Below are 20,224 nucleotides of genomic sequence, written 5' to 3'. Positions count from 1 at the left end.
TATTGTACAACAGAACGACCCACGCATAACAATAGCACTGGTACCATCACAATAGTAGCAACAGGAGCTAGGCACTAGAACAGACAATGTAGTCTCAAGTCATAGGCAGGTATTTGAACAAAGCCTCGATCTGATATACAAGTAATTTCATAATAACGTTAACAAACTATTTTACAAAATGGCCTGGTCTCATGACCAGAAATGTCAAATAAAATGTAAACAATGGCTAGGTTTTACTAGGTCCTGGCACAAAAATTAAAAATAGCGTCTGCATCTGTGTTGATGTTATGTACTGAGAGCCATTTTGTAGATTGTAACAAATAGTTCGACTAGTAGTGCTAGTAAATTGCTAGTAGAGAAATGTAAATGTTGATCCGTTCTCATATAGTGGACTTGTCGAGGGACTAGCAGAGAAAATGGAAGCTCAAATGGCCTTGAAAATTGAAAGTCACTGTTCATTTCGTGGTTTTCATTGTAACAGTGCTTCACGGAATAAATATAATATTAAAACGGGTCTTAAGGAAATAAGATGTTAGGGTGTACATTGCTTTTATCATGACAAATGTGTCTAGTAGAAGGCTCTTTGGAACGGCAGTAGACTTCTGGGTTCCATAACAGGCGGGGGTTTCATGAATAACTGAATGATTATTAGCTTCTCAAGAACTCCCATGCTACATTGAGTTAGTTCGTTAGTTAGTTGGGTATTCAGTTATTTAGACGGAAAGAATTTGAGCGATTTTCTTATGTCTCCATGGTTTCACAAAAGCATTTTTTTTGTATCTGTAATCATTAATAAACTGAAGAGAGCTGTAAATTTTAGAACAAACACAAGGTTAATGAAGAGATGTGGGTAACAAATTTAAGTTTTCCTTGTGCTTGACTAATTAAGCACTATGTCGTGAAGGCGTATGGGGGAGTTGATGTACGATATAGATCCATATTTTCTTGACCTCGCCATTAGTTGGAGATGAGTGGTCAGTTTCACGCACCGGCCGCTTTACCCCAGGGAAAAAACCCCCGGTATACATTGGATAGAACGTTAGGTGGATCGAAAAGGCAGTCTGGTTGATATGGAGAAGAGAAAATTCTTGACCCTACCGTGACTAAAACTCCGAACCCTCGGTTGTCCAGCCCGTAGCTAGTCGCTATACTGACTACGATATTCGGAACCCTAGAGATCTGGGTTCGGTTGTCAAAAGTTCAACACAAAAACTGTAGATAAAATCCAGAACTGCATACAAAACTTCTAACAGTTTATGGATTAATCGAAATCTCACAACGGTGTTTAATTTATTGCCTCATCTTTACGCTTGTTTCATTCGCTCTCGGGTTATCCTTTCCTCATATGTATCGCATTTCCTGGTTAACCTGCAAACGTACGCAGGTGACTGTAAACATTAAATATTTTATTTACTTCATTTTTTTCTCTGATATCCGTTAAAGTTGGCACTAACTTCCCCGACCAGCAGTGGTCTCTTGGTCGATATATTTCACTTGCGAGCTCAAGCCACGGAGTTTGAGTTTCATAGCCAGCGGAACGCAGTGTGGCCACTCTGATTATGAAAGAAATATACAGAACTAAAATTATTATATTTCAGCATCCTGTTGTTTTGTGACGTCATTTTTAGATCGTAAGTATACCGTCTACAATGCAACAATAACCTTATATAAAAGACATTAAAATGTATACAATATTATATTTAAGCATCCTGTTACACTCTATACGATATATGATATAAATTCCGTCCTAAGTGTAACAATTTATTGTAGGTCTTTCTTTTTGTCTTCTTCTACACTACATGTTTCGGCCGCAAACGGCCATCATCAGGTGTATATACTCAAGTAGTAAAGATAAGCAGCGGCACGTACACAGGGAGCCTACACATAATAACACCTTACAGTGCTGAAAACAAGAATGAGACGCTGCAGCACTATAGACGTGCGGCGAGTAACCCTGAGAATTTTAATTTTAAATTTTAAATTTTGTAAAAATGTAAAGGAGTTTTCTAAATTGGAACTGAAGGTTTTAAAAGTGCCAGTTCATGAATGTCAAAATTGATGTGTGTGGGTGACAAAGATGATGTACGAATCAGACAAATATCAGCGAAGTAGATCCTGTTAGCCAATTGGGAAGACCTGTGTTTTTTAAATTTTAAATTGGGTGCAGTGTAACAGCTACGTGTGTGTATACACCTGATGATGGCCGTTTGAGGCCGAAACATGTAGTGTAGAAGAAGACAAAACGAAAGACCTACAATAAATTGTTGCACTCAGGACGGAATTTATATCATATACATTAAAATGTATTTAATACAATGAAAGTGCTTATTAAATACTTTAAAACATGTTACAACAAGGAATGAGTATATAAGTTTAATAACATTTTAAAGTATTGAACAAGCACTTTTAGTCTATGACATATATTTTGATGTCTTTATGTAAGGTTATTGGTGCATTATAGACGGTATACTTACGATCTAATAATGTAGAATGAAAATATTTGTCAGTATAATGACATTTATCTCAGGAGTGATAGATGACCATCGAAGCCTCTTGAAAAAATTCAGTACGCCAGTTCAATTTTGGGTATCGCTTTCTAGCATCCAAATAAAAGTATTCCTGACACTAGGGTTCAGAAACATTACAGGTAAATTCCTCTGTGTAGTTTCATGTATGCGAAAGAGAGAATGGAACAAATATAATTACCGTCGGAAAAGATTAAAGCACTTGCTATTACACAGAGCATTTACATAAAATCATCATACACCAAAAACTTCCAAAATCCAAATACTTAGAAAAACAATTGCAAATGAAATCCACTGCAAATGAAGCAAGTATAATTCTGAAGGTGCTTATCATTTAATTGAAGGAATCCCGACTACTTCAAGAAATATTAAATATGTAAATTATCTACATAAATTCATATATATTCCAGTTATTCAGCACAGATTTTGTACTCAAGGGGCACGCGGTAGCATAGTTGGTTGAGGTACTGTGCTTCAAGCCGGAAGGTCGCAGATTCGAGGCCGGATGAAGTGGACTTTTTTTCCAAATTACGTAATATTTCCAGCCCCACTATGGCCCTCTGTTCGACTCAGCCACTGACAGAAATGAGTACCAGAAACATTCTTTGGTGCTAAGGGGCGGCCGGTGCATAAGGCTGACAACCTCACCGCCATCTGTGAGCCGACTGTCTAGAATATGTGGGAGCCTCGAAGTCTCACAACCCTATGGTCCTTCATGGCTTGTTACAGGGATAGCTTTGCCTTTTATAGCCCTTGTACTCGTATACGGTCTCTTATTCTCAGAAAAATATTACAACTACAAATACTTCAAAGCAGAGTACTCAGGAAGGTATAGAATTTTCACGCGACTTGAGTTGAAATTTGGACTGGTAAACGAATTAATTGGACAATTACACTAGTAACTGCAAATAACTACGAGAGTCTCACTGGGATACATGCTCTAAAAGTCACTGAGACTACAACACATAAAAAGTCTTTTTAGTCTTCATTAGCCGTTGCTTGGTAGCGGCTTGCAAAGGCGGAAGTTCCCCTTCCTCATCGTTTCCATACTGTCCCCGGCCTCAGCTAGCAGATTCGCCCTTCTCACAACTTCCACTGTCAACGGACTTATGGCTGTTGTACTCTCGCCTGTTAACATAACTGTTACTTGGCAATGGGTCAGTATGTCACAGTACTTTAAGAGGGCAAAAGATGTGAATGATGAAGAATATTATGTCACGAAAAATCGTGACTTATAGAAGTGGTCTGTTATTGTGAGAATAATCAAATTGAGGAGGTTAATATGGGCTAGAAAATAAGCTTTTAAAGGTAAATCATGAAAAGGTATTTTGATGGAGATATTTCTGGGTAATGGACCAGCTGGAAGTAAGGGAAACAAATCGGAGGATATCATTAAGGTGGATCTTAATGAGACCGATTGTGACAATGGTAGATGGATATAGCATGTTTTAATTAAAAGTCTCCCCATTTTAATGTGATATCCTTCTGGTACTAATATGAGTCTGCTTCAGGGAGCAGAGTGTTTCTTGAGAAGCTAACAGTAGCATATATAGGCAAAACTCGGAAAATTTATCATTGTGTTCTCAAGAGCACACCTTAAATGCAAATAGATAATTGATGTTATAAGTGGCCACTAAGCAGACATTAACTGATTGATGGCTAATATTGTGACAGTCTGTCCATCATCAAAGATATTTGCTGAAGTAATAATGACAGCCTGATTGGCAGGCTTGCCACATAAATGTCAGGGGAAAACTAAGGCAATACCTGTCCAGTACAAATTCTAAGTGTCCCACAGGGAAATCAAAACCGAGAATGTTTCCGTTGAGGTCTATGTCGCAATTGGTCAATTTCATTATTTGTGCTTGGTTAAGTACACCTCATTAAGTCAATGGCAATATTTGGGCATTGCACACATATAGGCATAGATGGTTATAAACAGTACTTTCTAAAATGAGGAGGTGGAATCACTCATTAAAGTTGGCGCCTATAACCAGGATCGAGGCGATTGGGAACAGAAACTGTCCACAGTTCCACCCAGCTTCTCACCCAATTGGTGCCATGGGCTAGTCATATGTTCGGATTACTAAAAAAGCTATCATAAAACTCCGTGGCACATATCTCAGGTACACAGGGAAATTTACTTTTGCGTTTGTGTGAGGTAATATTTACACATTCGGTTGCCTGCTGAGTTGCAGAAGTAAACCCAATGCATTTTTTATTGTCACGTGTCTCAGTGACTAAGACGAGGGTTTGGATTGGTGAATTGGTTTATTGGATCTTCACTAGTCGTAACTACAATAGTTCTTACACCCTCAAGATTATTGTAATTATAGAACATGAAGTCTTCAATGTATGTTATTGGTTCACAGCTCAATCCTCACAACTTTCCGTGACGGCTTCGTGTCCTTGACTGACGGCTTCTCAGCTATGACTGACTGCAAACGACCTTCACTGTTCCCTATAAGCCTTAGGCACAGACTACACAGAAATTAGGTCACGTGATTCCTAGTCAGCAACTTTATTGATGCGCTGAAATTTGCCCAGCAACGAGTAATAACATTCGTCCACTGAGACACCTTTTCCATTTTTGGACCTTGGAACGTGTTTACCGAGCCGTTGCCTAGAAACGCTTTGAGCACATCCATTACAATATTTTAGAAACTACGGATGTTACTGAGAACTGCACTTCATAGCGTGTGCCAATGTTGCTTTCTATGAGCAGCTTTGAAATTGATTTTTCACATCTTGTTGTTAAACAGAGGTCGTACTGCACCTACATAAACCGAATTAAATTTTCCAGACAAATTAAATGTAGACCACCGAGGCCAAATTTATTTAAAAGCCGTTCAATAACTTCCGTGATTTTACAGACTTGACATGTGTGATAAACTGAAAAAGAAAGAAGGTCGACAGTCATATGTGTTTATGGTTAAAGCAATATCCTGCAAATGGTTTATAAGAAAAGCAGTATTAAAACTTTAGCCAGGATATGCAACTGAAAGCTGGGTGTTCGAACACACCATCTTCCACGTACAGTGCTCTGATAATATAATTAGTTGTACATAGTAGCTAATACAATATCATTATAATTAACAGACATTAATTTCAAACTCTCTATCTATTACTGTTCAGCCCTTTGTTGGCCCTTGGCCGTCTTTTTCAGTTCATTGATCTTCTATATAGTTGGCAGGACTCCTTGGATGGGGGATCAGCCTGTCGCAAGACCGTTATCTGCCCACAGGGCAGCACAAACAGAACAAACGCACGCAAACATCCATACCTCAAGGTGGATTCGAACCCACTACCCCACTGTTCAAGCGGATGTAGACTGTTCATGCCTCAGACTGCGCGGTCACTATGACAGGCATTATTTTCAAGTATGATACTTAAACAGAGGCAATCAAGTATCTGATGCAGTCAGAAGCTCTTATGCTGAAATCGTCATATACGTGTATAATCCACTGGCAGGTATTTACTTTCTTACGTCGTGGACAACAGACAACCTCATAAAAGTCATTACATTGTCATATTGTTGGCAGATAATTTTCTCTTTGTAGATTTTGTAAACCGTCTCTGGAATCAGCCAAATCCTGTCCTGTCTCTTCAGGACTTAAACATTCGAGGCCTGGAGTAAGCATATTCTTATTTAAAATAACGACATCAAGAATACATGGAGATGTGACTACAAGTACGTAAATGCCGCAAAGTCGTAGTACTTACACGCAGAAACAATATCACCTTTATCTTAGAAACGATTCGAAGAAGAGTTGAAACATTAACTGGATACTGGCTTGATTGTCGAGAGCTGAGTCTGCGCAACAGCGATGCTTATCTTTCTCTACCAAGATAATACCAGCTCCGGGGATCACCGATTCCCATATCGAATTTTTACTGGAGGGGTCTTTCCGCGGAGAAAAGGGGTCAGAAGGAGAATTTCATCACTAACAAGCCTTCTGGGTAGACGTCAAGAATAAAGAGAGCTGAACTGCTTCGTGGTCTGGTTATTGGACACAGAAGTACTTTAGTGCGGGAAGAAAGTGGGGAAAAAATGTATTAGTTTACTACAGGTTTTCACCATTTTCGAAGTAAGTTGAGAACCTTGCCACAATCTTTTAGGATATAGGTTACCTTGCATCTCAAGGTTGCCTCTGGTAGTAAAGCTTCTGTGTGAGATGAATGTAGATACTGAAAAGATACAATTCTTCGGACAAAACTGACAGGATCGGAATTAATGCGGAATTATTTGTTCACACAGAATGAAAGCTTGAGATATGAATTCCTCTCGCGTGCAAATGAGAGTGTTCAGTCGCAAACTAAAACTTGATTATCAAAAAAAAAAAAAAGGGGGGCAAATTGTACAAATATTCTATTACCTACTTCTCCGACATGAGAGCCTTCCTGACATATACAGTCTCCTCAAACTTGAGAATTTTAGGTGCAAATATTTCTTTCTTGAAATATATTAATGAACATCAATTTTAGGAAAGACTCAATGGGTTGTTAATATTAAGATGTACTTTATGTAGGGGAAGGAAATAGGCGCAACTGGCTTGCGATTATATCAGTTGATGACCTTTAGTGTTGCCAGTGTTTAATCTTCCGGCCCTTCTATTATTAGGTCGATATTTGCTTTTTATTCTCTGTCTGTAGGCTCAAAAATTTTAATGTTACTAATACAATATGTTACCATTATATAAACTCCGTAGCCTGTAGTCCACAAACGAACTATACGGACCGAGCGACCGTCGCTTGTCGGCGAAGTTAGTACCAAATTTAGCGGATAGAGGGTTTAACGTGGTCAGCAAAACGGAGCCGACGGCCGTTAATCTTGGTTTTCTAGACTGATGCAGCTATTTCCTTGAAATAGCTCCTCTGTTATCCTCTCGAGGCTGAGTGGATCCCATTCCAGACCTGCTATTTCTCAGAAAACCTGGTAGCGCTGAGAATCGAATCCGGAACCTTTGGATCTGTAGGCAGGAGCTCTGACACTAGACCGCAGAGGCGGTCCATGTCGCCATCATGAATTAGTTACATTTAAATTCAGAAATCTCTTTGAAGTTTTCATAACATAAACCTCTCATTACCTCTCATACCAGTCTTGGGCCTTCTAGTGGCCTATTTCGTAAAAGTTTCTCAAATGAAAGTCATATGTTCATAAGAATCCCTTTCTGGCCAAGAGTCGTAATGTCTATATAAATATACATAATTCAGTAGTGTTGGATCCCTGAACAGTAACCATGACAATTAATTCATTTTCAGACTATTTAACGACACTCTTAATGCTGCAGATCTTATAATGTATTGAGTGAGATAGAAGATAATGAGGAACAGTGTCTAGGTAAGGGTCTGGACAAAGACAGCAATTACACATTACAAGGTACTCACTTACTAGTGGAGCTGAGCCCTTCTGTAGGAGCCGTCAATTTTGCAGCTACTCAAGAATTTCCCAACATTTTATGGAATCCGAAGGTTAATTTCCGTGTTTACAAGAGCACTCTACTGGTCCCTATCCTGAGCCAGATCAATCCAATCTATACCACCCCATCCTACCTCTCTAGCATCCATTTTAATATTGTTCACCCACCTACCCCTTGGTCTTCCTAGTGGTCTCTTTCCTTCTGGCTTTCACAACAATATCCTATATGCATTCTTCGTCTCCCCCATTCGTGCTACATTCCCTACCCACCTCATCCTCCTTGACTTGATCATTCTAATTATACTTGGAGAAGAGTACAAGTTATGAAGCTCCTCATTATGCAGTTTTCTCCAACCTCCAGTCACTTCATCTCTCTTCGGTCCAAATATTCTCCTCAACGCCCTATTCTGAAACTCCCTCAGTTCCTCCCTTAATGCCAGAGACCAAGTTTCACACCCATACAGAATCACAGGCAAAATTATAGTTTTGTATATTCTAATTTTTACGTTTTTAGAGAACAAGGTACTGCATTGGCAAAGGCCGCGATATTATTTATTGCAAGCCAAGAAAAACTAGTTGAAACTGGGTGATCACGAACTCTCTCATTTTTACGGAAATCATGAGACCCTGGCATTGGACTCTCTTCAGAACCACTTGAATCTAGTCCACACACTTAACCCCTATTAATGTCCCTGAAATTGTATATTCATATCTGTACACGTAAACAGAAAATGCAGAGGTTGAGAAAACCACCAGAAACATCAGTCGGTATAGAAAATGTCTGGCAATGGGTCCGAAATATCTACCGCCCAAATAAGGAAAAAGAAATATAACCGCTACATAAATTTTAAATTATAAATCGCAAATAATAAAATTTCTTTACGACATTATTAACATCTGAGACATGTATATTTGCGAACACAAACACTCCAGATTTTCTATATTTCCATTTCCAACGAGACTTGCTGAAATCGCATTTTGATAACAATGGTCCAATAGTCGGTGGTTAACTACGGCAGGGCAGGTTTTGAATTCACTCATTCTCAAGCGGATATTGTGGCCCATCCTAGCTGTGCTTCGAGGTACCCTCCCCCAAATCCCACCCACAGTACTACTGTATATCCATCCACCACAATTTACATGTAAATTACAAAAGAGGGGGCAATTATATTAGGAATGCTACTTGGAAGATGAGATAGGAAGGGGACATTCTCCCGGAGGTTAGGCACTCACACTGCAAAAACTTCCCTGGGCCACATTCTTATACAGAGACCAGAAATGTCCTCGTCTTCTTTTGAAAAATATTCTCTGTTTCTCTCTTCTTTTTGTCCATGTTTGATCTCTTTGGTAGGTGAAAGTGGATGGTTTTATTGTGAAAAATCAATCTGTACCCACCGCTGTTTCATTTCCTGATAACAGTTTAATTAAAAGAGCAGTAAGTATACAGAACATAGACGATAAAAATAGAAAATGGTCACTCGGAATATATATATAGTAGATCGTCGTAATATGTACGCAGTCTAATTTATCTATAGATTCATTTAAAAATCGATGTTCAGATGGAAAATTTCTATTAGAGCACAATTTAATGATAAACATGTACTAGATGTGCTATAATAGAATTATGTGTTGTAGTCATACTGATTAGGTCTGCTGCCTAGTATTTAGGGAGGTCCTTCTCTGGGATACTAACTGTGGTATTTCTGACTCCTTACAGACAAATAGGCTTGTACATATGTACAGCACTATAAACATACACGGTGTTTTTTTCTTTTGGGCGAATCTATTCCATAAAATTCTTTGGACATTAATATGAACAGCAATATGTACACACTGAAGTAATTAATCCAATAAAGACAGACCTGCCATGAGGTTGATCTCGTACTCTAGAACAGAGTCTGTGCCTTGGCTTATTTAACGACCGCTTATAAACTACATAGCGGCACGCGGTAGCGTAATTGGTTGAGGCAAACCGGAAGGTTACCTGTTCGATTCTCGATCAGTTTACTGGATTCTTCAATTGACCTAATTCTTCCAGCCGCACTATGGCCCTGGGGTCACTCAGCCTGTAACATAAAAGAGTACAAGGAATGTTCCTTGGGGGTAAAGCGTGGTCGGCGCGTATGGCTGACAACCTCACGTCATCTGTGAATAGATTATCTAGAAAATGTGTGAGCCTCGACGTCTCCCAAACTTATGGGCCTCCACGGCCTATCACAAGAATAGCTAGCTTTTAGATATAAACTGAATAGAAGTTACAACACTGCATGGAGAGATGACTGACAATAATTTGTATGTAATCGGTCATGGCCCATTTGAAGACAGAAAACATTTTCCTGAAATGACAGAGGAAATTCTACAAAATAGCCGATATTATGATCAGAGATTTCAACCCTGGACTTTCAGAACCCGGATCATGGATAAGTACCCTCTATCGCGATATAAGACACATGAAAGGAATTGTTATCCACACATCAGGGCTTCGCTTTATCAGATGAAGACTCAGCTGTAGCAACATATATATATCATTCTGAGTGCGACCAGCCTCTACTCATATTTTAGTCCAAGTCTTTTCTTCACTCCTTCTTTTTGCTTCCTCCTTCTCCCTTTCTCCATGTACGTGCTTGCATCTCCTTTGGGCCTTCTCCCTCAAATAATTCGTCGCCAGGAGAATCCTATGCTAGAGCCTCCTCTTCTCTGGCTGCATCTGTGTGATAAGTCCCTGCGCCATCTTGCATACTACCGCTTCCATTTGCTTATTAGACCAGAGGCTTTCATCAGCACCCGCGCTGGTTGACAATGAGATCATATCAAGTTTTTCAAAGCCCAGTTTCTCTTCACCACAACAAATAAAATCCTTTATTTTAAGGAAAGCACTAAGTATTGCGACTTCCTGCACAATTGATACGTAAGCAATAACACTGTGAACCATAACCCGAGTAGCATATATGGAAAATCTCTATGGGCTATGGGTCATATCAGCAGTTTAAGTAGACTCCACAGACCGTAATATTTATTGATGAAAAATTGTGTTTATGCAGTTCGTCTCCCAGTCCTACAGAAAGAAAACTCAGGCGAATAACTAATATCAAAATAACCTTATAGTTTAAACATGCTGGCTATTGAGGTGTACGGTCCTGTGGCATATAAAAACCATTTAATTCGGAGAGAGAGAGTAACAGGTTGGGAGAAACACATAGCCTTTATCTTCAGGGTGGCAGAGTATAGCCTACCTGCTCCTACAAGTTCCTTCCTTCATCTACGGTAGCGTAGTTGGTTGAGGCACTACGCTACAAGCCAGAAAGTCGCGGGTTCGGGTCCCGATGAGGTTAATATTTTCAATTTACCTAATCCTTCCAAACGCACTATGGTAATGGGGTCGACTTCTCCCCTAACAGAAATGACAAAAACAAAATAAAGACGGTAAACAAGCATATGCAAGCAAACAACAGGTAGAACTTGGCAATTGTATCATCATTACATCATCATGGTCACCATCGCTCTCATTTAAGCTATCTTAAAGATCTGTTCGGCTTCATAGTTTAAAATTATATCTATTTAATTCAAAATTCTCCCCCCCCCCATCTCTTGCATGCACGTCCTTGTCGCTTCGGCCTCTGGGCTTCAATTCTGAGAGAAATTTAGGAGCTCAGTTTGCCCACTTCTTCCAAGGCGCTGTAGCCACTTGACTTTTCTCATAGTGGGGGGTGGAGTCCAGCTGAGTCCTCTCGGCACGTCGGCCACTGATTGGCCTATGTACCTACCCCGGGTGATTATGATGTTGGAGAATTTGGTGAAATGAAGATTTGTAGGGGAAACCGAAATACTCGGAGAAAACCTGCCCCAGTGCCACTTTGTCCACCACAAATCCCACTTGACCAGACTCGGGCTCGAACCCGAAATACATGACTTTATATCAAAGGTTTGTAGTTATTAGTTTGTAATTATAATAAAAACAATAATAATTAATAAATTAATGTCAGATGCATATAATATTTCCTTATATAAATCCTTGACTGTAATATCTGATTCAAATTTAAATTTTCAAAGACAATCATTTTTTTCGCCCTGCCAGCAAGGAACTGCAATAGTTAATCACCCCCTTCTGTTCCGTTAACCACAACGTCCCTCAATCTAGCCCTCTTACTCCAATTACTAGAAGCTGTCGTCCTTTAAAATGGGAAGACTGGAAGAGGAAATCCCTCGCACCAACTTCAGTACCAGGAAAAAAAAATGCCTGCACTTTTCAGGCAGAGATGTATTTCTGTTCCAACAGTTAGAGTTTTCACGGCGGGAAGGTTTGTAGAATCTTTGCCCGAAAATCATATAGGGAGCTTCGTGTCAGTCCGTTCATAGGTTTAATTTCTGAAATTGTTCAACAGACGTCATTGAAGATTTCTACAGGAAAGGATCCTCTCATTCTTTAACAAAGCTACAAACCGAACAGGTTTGTCCAGAGGTAACATCCTAGATTTGCTTTGGGGAGGCGCTCCGTTCGAATTGAATTTTCCCTCAACCCCTATTATTCTGATATTTGCGAAGGAAATGTTGATTTATTATTCCAATTAGGTCACGATCGTTTCCTTTCAAATCCTTGCCTATTCATAATTCATAGATCATCTCACAATCCGACGCTATAGAGTCTAGATACAAACAGTGTCATCGAAATATCACCAGAAACAGTACAGTTAGAATTCCCTACATTACAGTTAATACCTCCCACGCTACTTTCCGGTACAAAAAATTGTTTGCTACTCGTAATACACTTACATGCCTCCTGTTGCTCGCAAGCTAAAATAGCCGTAATTGTTGAAAAGGTGTTGTATTACGAGAAGTTTCTGTTACTCATCCAGACATTCAGGATAGAAAGGTCAGTATTGCAAATTGTAAATCACGTGCATAGCATTGAAACGGTTAAGTGAGCTGAGCTGGTAGTCACGAAGAAAGAATTTGGATATTCCAGCACTCAGGCATTAGTGAAGAGAAACTATAGCGAGCTAGCGGAATCCTTAGTTATGGTAGCCATTATAACGGAAGAGATCAGTTGCATGTGATTAACGAACATAAGTGCACAAGGTACACAAGTCTGCTCGGATTGAAAATTGCAGGACATCTCAAATCTGATACATAGAGGTGCGGTAGAATACTGCTTAATGAGAAGTCTTGACTAAATAATGCTCTTGCGTGTTAAGTAACTAGACAAGGGGTTTGGTTTCGTAATTGAATTTACTGGACTTCCAGAAACTTGTAAAATAAATTACATCACTATCGCTAATTCACACTTTTTAAAGTTCACTATGGCACATACTATGTCTTCTCAGTCTGCTATGTCAGCACTATGCGCTGCCTGGTAACGGCTTCTAGCACCGTCCACTACTTCCTTTGCTTAACGGCTCCGGCCCTCGCTGGCTGGCGGTCCTCACATATCTAACCCATGACGGTAATTCATAACCAGTCCAGACTTCTAGGTCGATCGGTTAGGTTGTTCCTGGTCATCGCCAGCATAGCGATTCCTGGCTTCAGTCTCCTGGAATTCCATAACCAATATTTTTGTTCTCTACTCCCTAACAACAGCCGTATTTTCTAGCTCTGATATTCTGGCTTTCACCAGACATGTCACTATATATATATTTCAGTATTGTCATTGTACTCACGAAAAGGTTGTCTAAGTGAAGACAATCCTTTATTTTTTCAACAATATTTATTTCACTAAGAAGTGAAGCAGAGTCCTTGAGAAGCTTATAGCCGCACGTCTACTCAAATATTTCCTGTCTTTTATGGAGCCGGAAAATTCACAGCCATGTTCAGAAGGATCTACGGCTGGTCCTTAACTTGAGTTAGTTAAATTCAGTGCACATCCTAATATATTTCTTCAACATCCATGTTAATGCTTTGCTTTGAGAGTTGTCTGATACATTAGTTATTCTACTTCTAACACGTTTCTTTTCACGACGAACATTTTATGTCTCTCAGCTGACAAATATCTACATTTAATCACGAGGATTAATATGTGGGCTAGAGTATGAACATTTCTTTTTGTAACTAAATATTTTGGAACTTTCCAGCTAGAATTATTGGTATTCCAACAATCTTTATTTGTTATATTTCTTTGTAACACAATTCTAACTATTTTATAGGAGATATAAACTAATATAATGGAGCAGTGAATAGAAAATTATCACAAATATCTACAAAATAAATGTTCTTTATTTTAAAAGCAAATAAAGGTCTATTCGTATGAGGCAACGAATATACAATTTAACAGTGGGATTACCTTTGTGTTGAAAGCGAACTCAGAGTTATTATGCATTAAATTACATAGAACAGAACACAGGTCGTGTGGAAGTATGAAAATTAATGGAAGACGCAACGCATATACAAGCTAAAATAAACACAGCAAAATAAATGCTTGTTTCCATGCGTGCGTTATTATTTAGTATTTCATACCACTGTTGTCATTAGAGCGAAAACAAATTTTACGTACTAAAATTTTGAAATGATAAATTTTATACAAATAAAAAAATATGAATATTTATAATTAATTATAGACCTTGTACGCATAACTCCATGGATATAAACTTTCTTAGAAAATGTGATAGTCATTCGGTTGGTCAAGAAACGTTCTGACTTTTATTGAACTCGAGGGTTCAGTGCCATGTTCACAAGAGCCCGCCAATTTGCACAGTCCTGGAACAAACGAATCCACTCCATAGGAAAGCTTGCTACAACTTTGAAATCTGTTATGATATGATTCCACTATCCGTGATTATGGATCCTTAGTTACCTCATCCCTGTGTTTACTTGAATTATTATAATGAATTCCTCATCCATTTCCCGCTAATATATATGTATATGTATATGCATATCTTAATTCTGTCAAGGAGATTCATGACCATCTCAGTAAACGGACAGTAAGTGCGGCTGGACCCTGACAAATTACAGAAAAATTATATTCTATATAAATTTTAAAGAAAATACTGATATACATAAAAATATGAAGGTCTACAATGCAGATGGAAACAATAATATGGGTCCATATGCTATTAGAAGAGACGAAACTGGGAGAACACAGATGACCTAATATAAGGTGTCTACATTATGAAATACAAAAGAGAGGCCACAGATACACTGGCAAGAAGATACTGATGTTGGACCAGGCATTACGTCTGCAGTTCCTAATATATTGAAACAAGGAGCAGGGACATTAACCCGCATAATGCCTGGTAATAAGAGTATTGCACGAAAAGAGCTTCATAATTTGAATTGATATTCAAGTACTGTTAGGGTGAACAAACCGAGAAAGTAGAGACTGGTAGAACATGCAGCATGAGCAGCGGAAAAAAGACTCAGGACGAAGAGCACTGGAAATATACGATTACATGGGAGCATAAATACTAAGGTAGATCTGAAATGGATTATGAAGGTATATACTGTGTTGAACAAATTCGAAATAAGTCGAGTGGCCCAATTTTACGAACGCCTTACTGAATATGTTGATTAAGCCAGTTTAAAACATACCAAACACTGAAAGAGGATCTGGCAATACGTATACAGTTACTAATGGAGCAGCAATCAGGGTTTAAGATGAAGAAAGTAGTCTTCTGGGATGTTGCACGGTGTAGATGTCGTGTTAACCGGCGTTTCAGAGGAACGTCAGCTAAGACCACATCTACACAGTGCCACATCCCAGAAGACTGCTTTCTTTACAGTCACCGCCGTGAAAACCTCAAATCTTACAGCGTTTAAGATGTTGACGGCGGTCTGCCGCAGTGTTAAAGCTATTTTTTGGGCCTTGTCCATCTTTCGATGCTTTTATATGAAAACTACATCTTTTCGGAAACGTATGCCCTTTACGTCTTCGTGTAGATGCGAAGTGAAGAGATCCTTATTACTTAGGACCCTAGGCAGAGCTACTCTTTTACTCTCCTCGCACCTTCTCAGCCTGAAGAAGGAAAAAGAACTTTGCTGCGAAAAATTATATTTTTTCACGAAAATAAACTAGGCAGCCGATCATTGACCGCACGGTCTAAGGTACGAAATGTCTTCGCCCGCTGACACACTGGAATAGTGGGTTCGAATCTCACTCGAGGCATTGATGTCTGTGTGCAAATATTCTATGTTTGTGTTGTTCTGTGTGAAGGTAGCGACCTCGCGACGGGCTGACCGCCCGTCCAAGGAGTCCTGTCGAATGTCTATCAGACTGAACTTTCAGAATTAATTAGTTCTGAATCGGCGAAGTACAATGGGCCCATTCTGTGAAGGCACAATAAGAAGACAAAATTAGGTCAGTAGACCAAGTCCAAACAAATTACGTATCATGTAAAATAATTTGCACAAAGTATAGGTTTTCTTTACTTTTGAAATATTTGGAATTTTTTTTAATATATGCATAATAAAGAGTGCTGTATAAAGTTTATGGTCAGATGACACAGATGACTTTTAGTGAAGCTCATATGAATTTCATTATAATGTTATATTTTAGCGTCCTGTTGCACTGATTCACGTTCATGATGTGTATTTGTACCAACCGTCTTACAGTGCACACAATTGTGTGCACTGTAAGACTGTTGGTACAAATATGCATCATGGAAGTTCATTATATTTATGAATATAAAATCTTATAATATGTTATATATACAGTATATGCACGCATATATAAACACACATATAAGTAATAATAATAATAATAATAATAATAATAATAATAATAATACACATATAAAACCGTAACCTATAAGAGTAAATATGATTTAAAAATGATCTGGATTCTTATATAAAAAAGAATAAAAGTAAAAGGAAGAAAAATATAAGCCTGTATTTAGCTTAGTATTCAAAGTACTAAGAAACCTTTCATACACTTTTATATCTACATTAAACGACTATCAGGCCCAACAGGTTAAGCAATGTCCCAAAGACTGCATTTCTCATTTGTGTGTGTATTCCATACTGAAGAACAAATTCTCACTTCCGCTTGTGGAGAGTTGTTATGAATCGGACGCCAGTGATTCATACACGGAAAACTAGAACAATTTTAGAACCTGGAAACCAATGTATCATTTGCAAGCCGCTGAATGGTTTAGCAGCTTTATGGCTGACACAATCATTCGATGAATTGTGGATAAATCAGTGCATACCAGTACAGTTTCAACCGATATATCAGGTAGCATGACTATTTGATGTCACAGAGAAAGATATTTTACATTATGGCGGTAACGTTGAGACTTAATGCAGATCTCAGGATTAAAGCATTTAATGATTTACACTGTTTAATTCACCATAAATGATATATAATTGGATGATATATTTCAGATTTACTGGGTTCAGTCGCTGTGAATATTCTACAATTAAGTTAAGTTACGTTGAGTTGTTAGTTTAGGTTAAAGCACATAAAACCCGTTTTCTCAAATAAATATCCTCAGAATATAGCATATGGTCATATTCGAAACACACTTTCAACAAAGCTGCAGTATATATGATCGTCGATTTGTAATCCCATATGGAAGTGACTCCAACAACTATTCCTGGATTCCCAAATATATGTTCCTGTAAAGGTGTTGCTCAACATATCCTGCTGCGCATGTTCTTCTGTGTGCATTTGCTCGTGTCTGTGGACACAGAGTCGTCATCTGACGCTCAGAATTTATGTTGTATATGAAGGCTCTTGATTCTCTTGATGCTCCATATGACGTATATTTCGTGCATAGTTACTGGACACAATTCGCAGTACAATTCAAGAAACTAAGAAGAGCCAGGAATATGAAATAATAGTAACAAAATACAACAGTTTTAATTTATTTTAACCGAATTCAACAACAATTTATATCTAATTTTAATCCAATTTAGAAATGTTTTATATTAATTTGAGCCACTTTTATAAACACTTAAGGGGAAATAAATAAAAAACAACATATTACAGCAACTAGTATATAATCTACCTTATGATGACTTTATAACATCGAAACATGCTTTAGAAACCACAATTTTTATACATGACAACGGGACACGTCACCAGTCTATGAACACTACAAGAACCTGCGTCTTTAAGTCAGCTGCTCTGACTGAAATGACAGTCTCACAGGCTGAAGGATGCACGTATGCAATTTACAAATCTCTGGGAAGTTAAAATGGTTATAATGACAGACAGTTTTATCTATAAATTTACTTCTCATTATTTCATCAACAGCCATATTCTCTTTCTTAATAATTTCCCCAGGATATAGAATTTCGAAGCGTGTCAAAAATAATCGAATATATAGATTTAAATTACTGTTTTGGTCTTGATTTCGGGTCACAATCGTAGTCTTTGTTATTATTTCAAAAGAAATGCACTCAAAGCATAATATTTCCAGTACTATTGAGATTATGATTGCTGTTGTAATATTTGCTATTATCTATGCTACTACAATAATAATTAATTATTTATTTCGAAGGAAATATCCCCAGACCCTCAAAAATACCCATATATATGCATACACATATGTTGGTAAGTATTTAATTTTATCCCCTAAATATTTGTGAAAATTGCGTATTATGAATTAAAAATTATTATGTAAGACATTGCCAATTATCTTTTTTTTTTTAATTCGCTTAGTGAGGGGTGGAGTCCAACTGGGTCCACGGCGGCCACTGATTGGCATATTGTAGATTGCCCCGGGTGATTATGATGATGAAGTATTTGGTGGAATGAAGATTGGCAGGGGAAATCGAAGTACTCGAAAACCCCGCCCCAGCGCCACTTTGTCCACCACAAATCCTACTTGACGAGACCCGGAATCGAACCCGGTCCGCCGTGTGGGAAGTCAGCGACTAACCGCTTGAGCTATGGCTCGGCCTTGCCAATTATCTTACTCGAATTTAAAATTATACCGCGTTTCGTTGGCCGATGACGGGGGTAGAACTAGCTCCCGAACTATCGTATAATTTTAATTTAACCGAGACAATACACATTGTCCATAATATTATTTTTGTGACTATTAATTCATTTGCTTTGATTTTTATCCTTCGAAGTTTCTTAGTCGTCTAAGTGTGTGAGGCTGATAGGATTGGAGGTGATAGGCACTTGCTCAGGAATGTGTCAAACGGAAGTTCTCATACTATATATTAAGCAAATTTATGTTCTACTATCACAGAGTTTTTGGGGCTGTTGTTAATATAACTTGGGTTGGTCTGTCGATTATTTAATTATAATATATACTAGTATATTTTCATGTGTATTGGGTGTTTGTGACTTATGGACGGGTTTTAGTTTGGATGATTGGATTTGTTGACAACACTCCAATTAAGACTACAGGCAATTAGAGCGCTATTTCCATACTTTATATTCACTGTTTCACACACTAGTGTTCTCAGTTCATTACACTCTCCAAGAGTCGTTTCCTGGCAATGGATTCACAACAGTCTCACTGTAACTTCAAATTACACTATGAAGTCTTCTTTACAAAGCCTAATTCCTTTTCTTTTTTTCATTATTCTCAATCACTTTCGATTGTCGAAACTCTTAATTTTCTGCTGCAACTACCAATTCCGGGACTCGACTGAATTCTAATTCTAGCTGAGTCTGAGTCTGAGTCTCATTTTACGACCGACGGTCAGTCGACCAGTCTGTCTTCTCATAAGGCACCCATCTGGGGTGTCACACAGTTGCGGGTTTGTTCATGTGGGGCGCTCTCTCTGACGAGAAGATGGATCTGTCTTTTGTATATGCTGTTGGTCCTTGCCAGTGCAGTCCTTCTCTGGTACGAGTCCCTTGGGACTCGCGACCGTATTTTACTGTCTCAGATTTGAGACTTCCCTTTTCGTCGCCTTCAACGACTCGCAGGGTCACGGTGGAAGTATTCGAACCCGCCTTCACACGGGCATAATTCTAGCTGCATGAGATCCTCGTTATATAGCCCCGGAGATTTCCGCACAGAAATATCGCTTCCCTTATTGTTGCATAATGATTCACTGCAGCAGAGATATGTTTACGGTACCATTGCATAGCAAGGAGAGCGGCGCGGACGACAGAAACACAGCTCTTCTATTGTTACCAGCGTTCGCTTTCACAGGAATGTGTTTACGAGCCGTTATTATAGCAAGAAATATCCGGCTTCCAGGCGTCAGTTCACAATACAATAGTTTCCTAGTGCAAATATTTGTTTTATAAACTGCACTGAATAGAACAATATATTACTGAAATTTTCAATAGCCTACAAAATGCTTGTAAAAGTGCCGAAAGAAAGCTTCTTGTGCTAACCACAACGTAGCGGATGAACAAACGAGAAGACTGCAATGTGATAGC

The sequence above is a fragment of the Cryptotermes secundus genome, unplaced genomic scaffold, assembly GCF_002891405.2.
Source record: "Cryptotermes secundus unplaced genomic scaffold, Csec_1.0 scaffold100, whole genome shotgun sequence".
Taxonomy (NCBI): Eukaryota; Metazoa; Arthropoda; class Insecta; order Blattodea; family Kalotermitidae; genus Cryptotermes; species Cryptotermes secundus.
The sequence above is the reverse complement of the archived record's forward strand: the minus strand, read 5'-3'. Positions refer to the sequence as shown.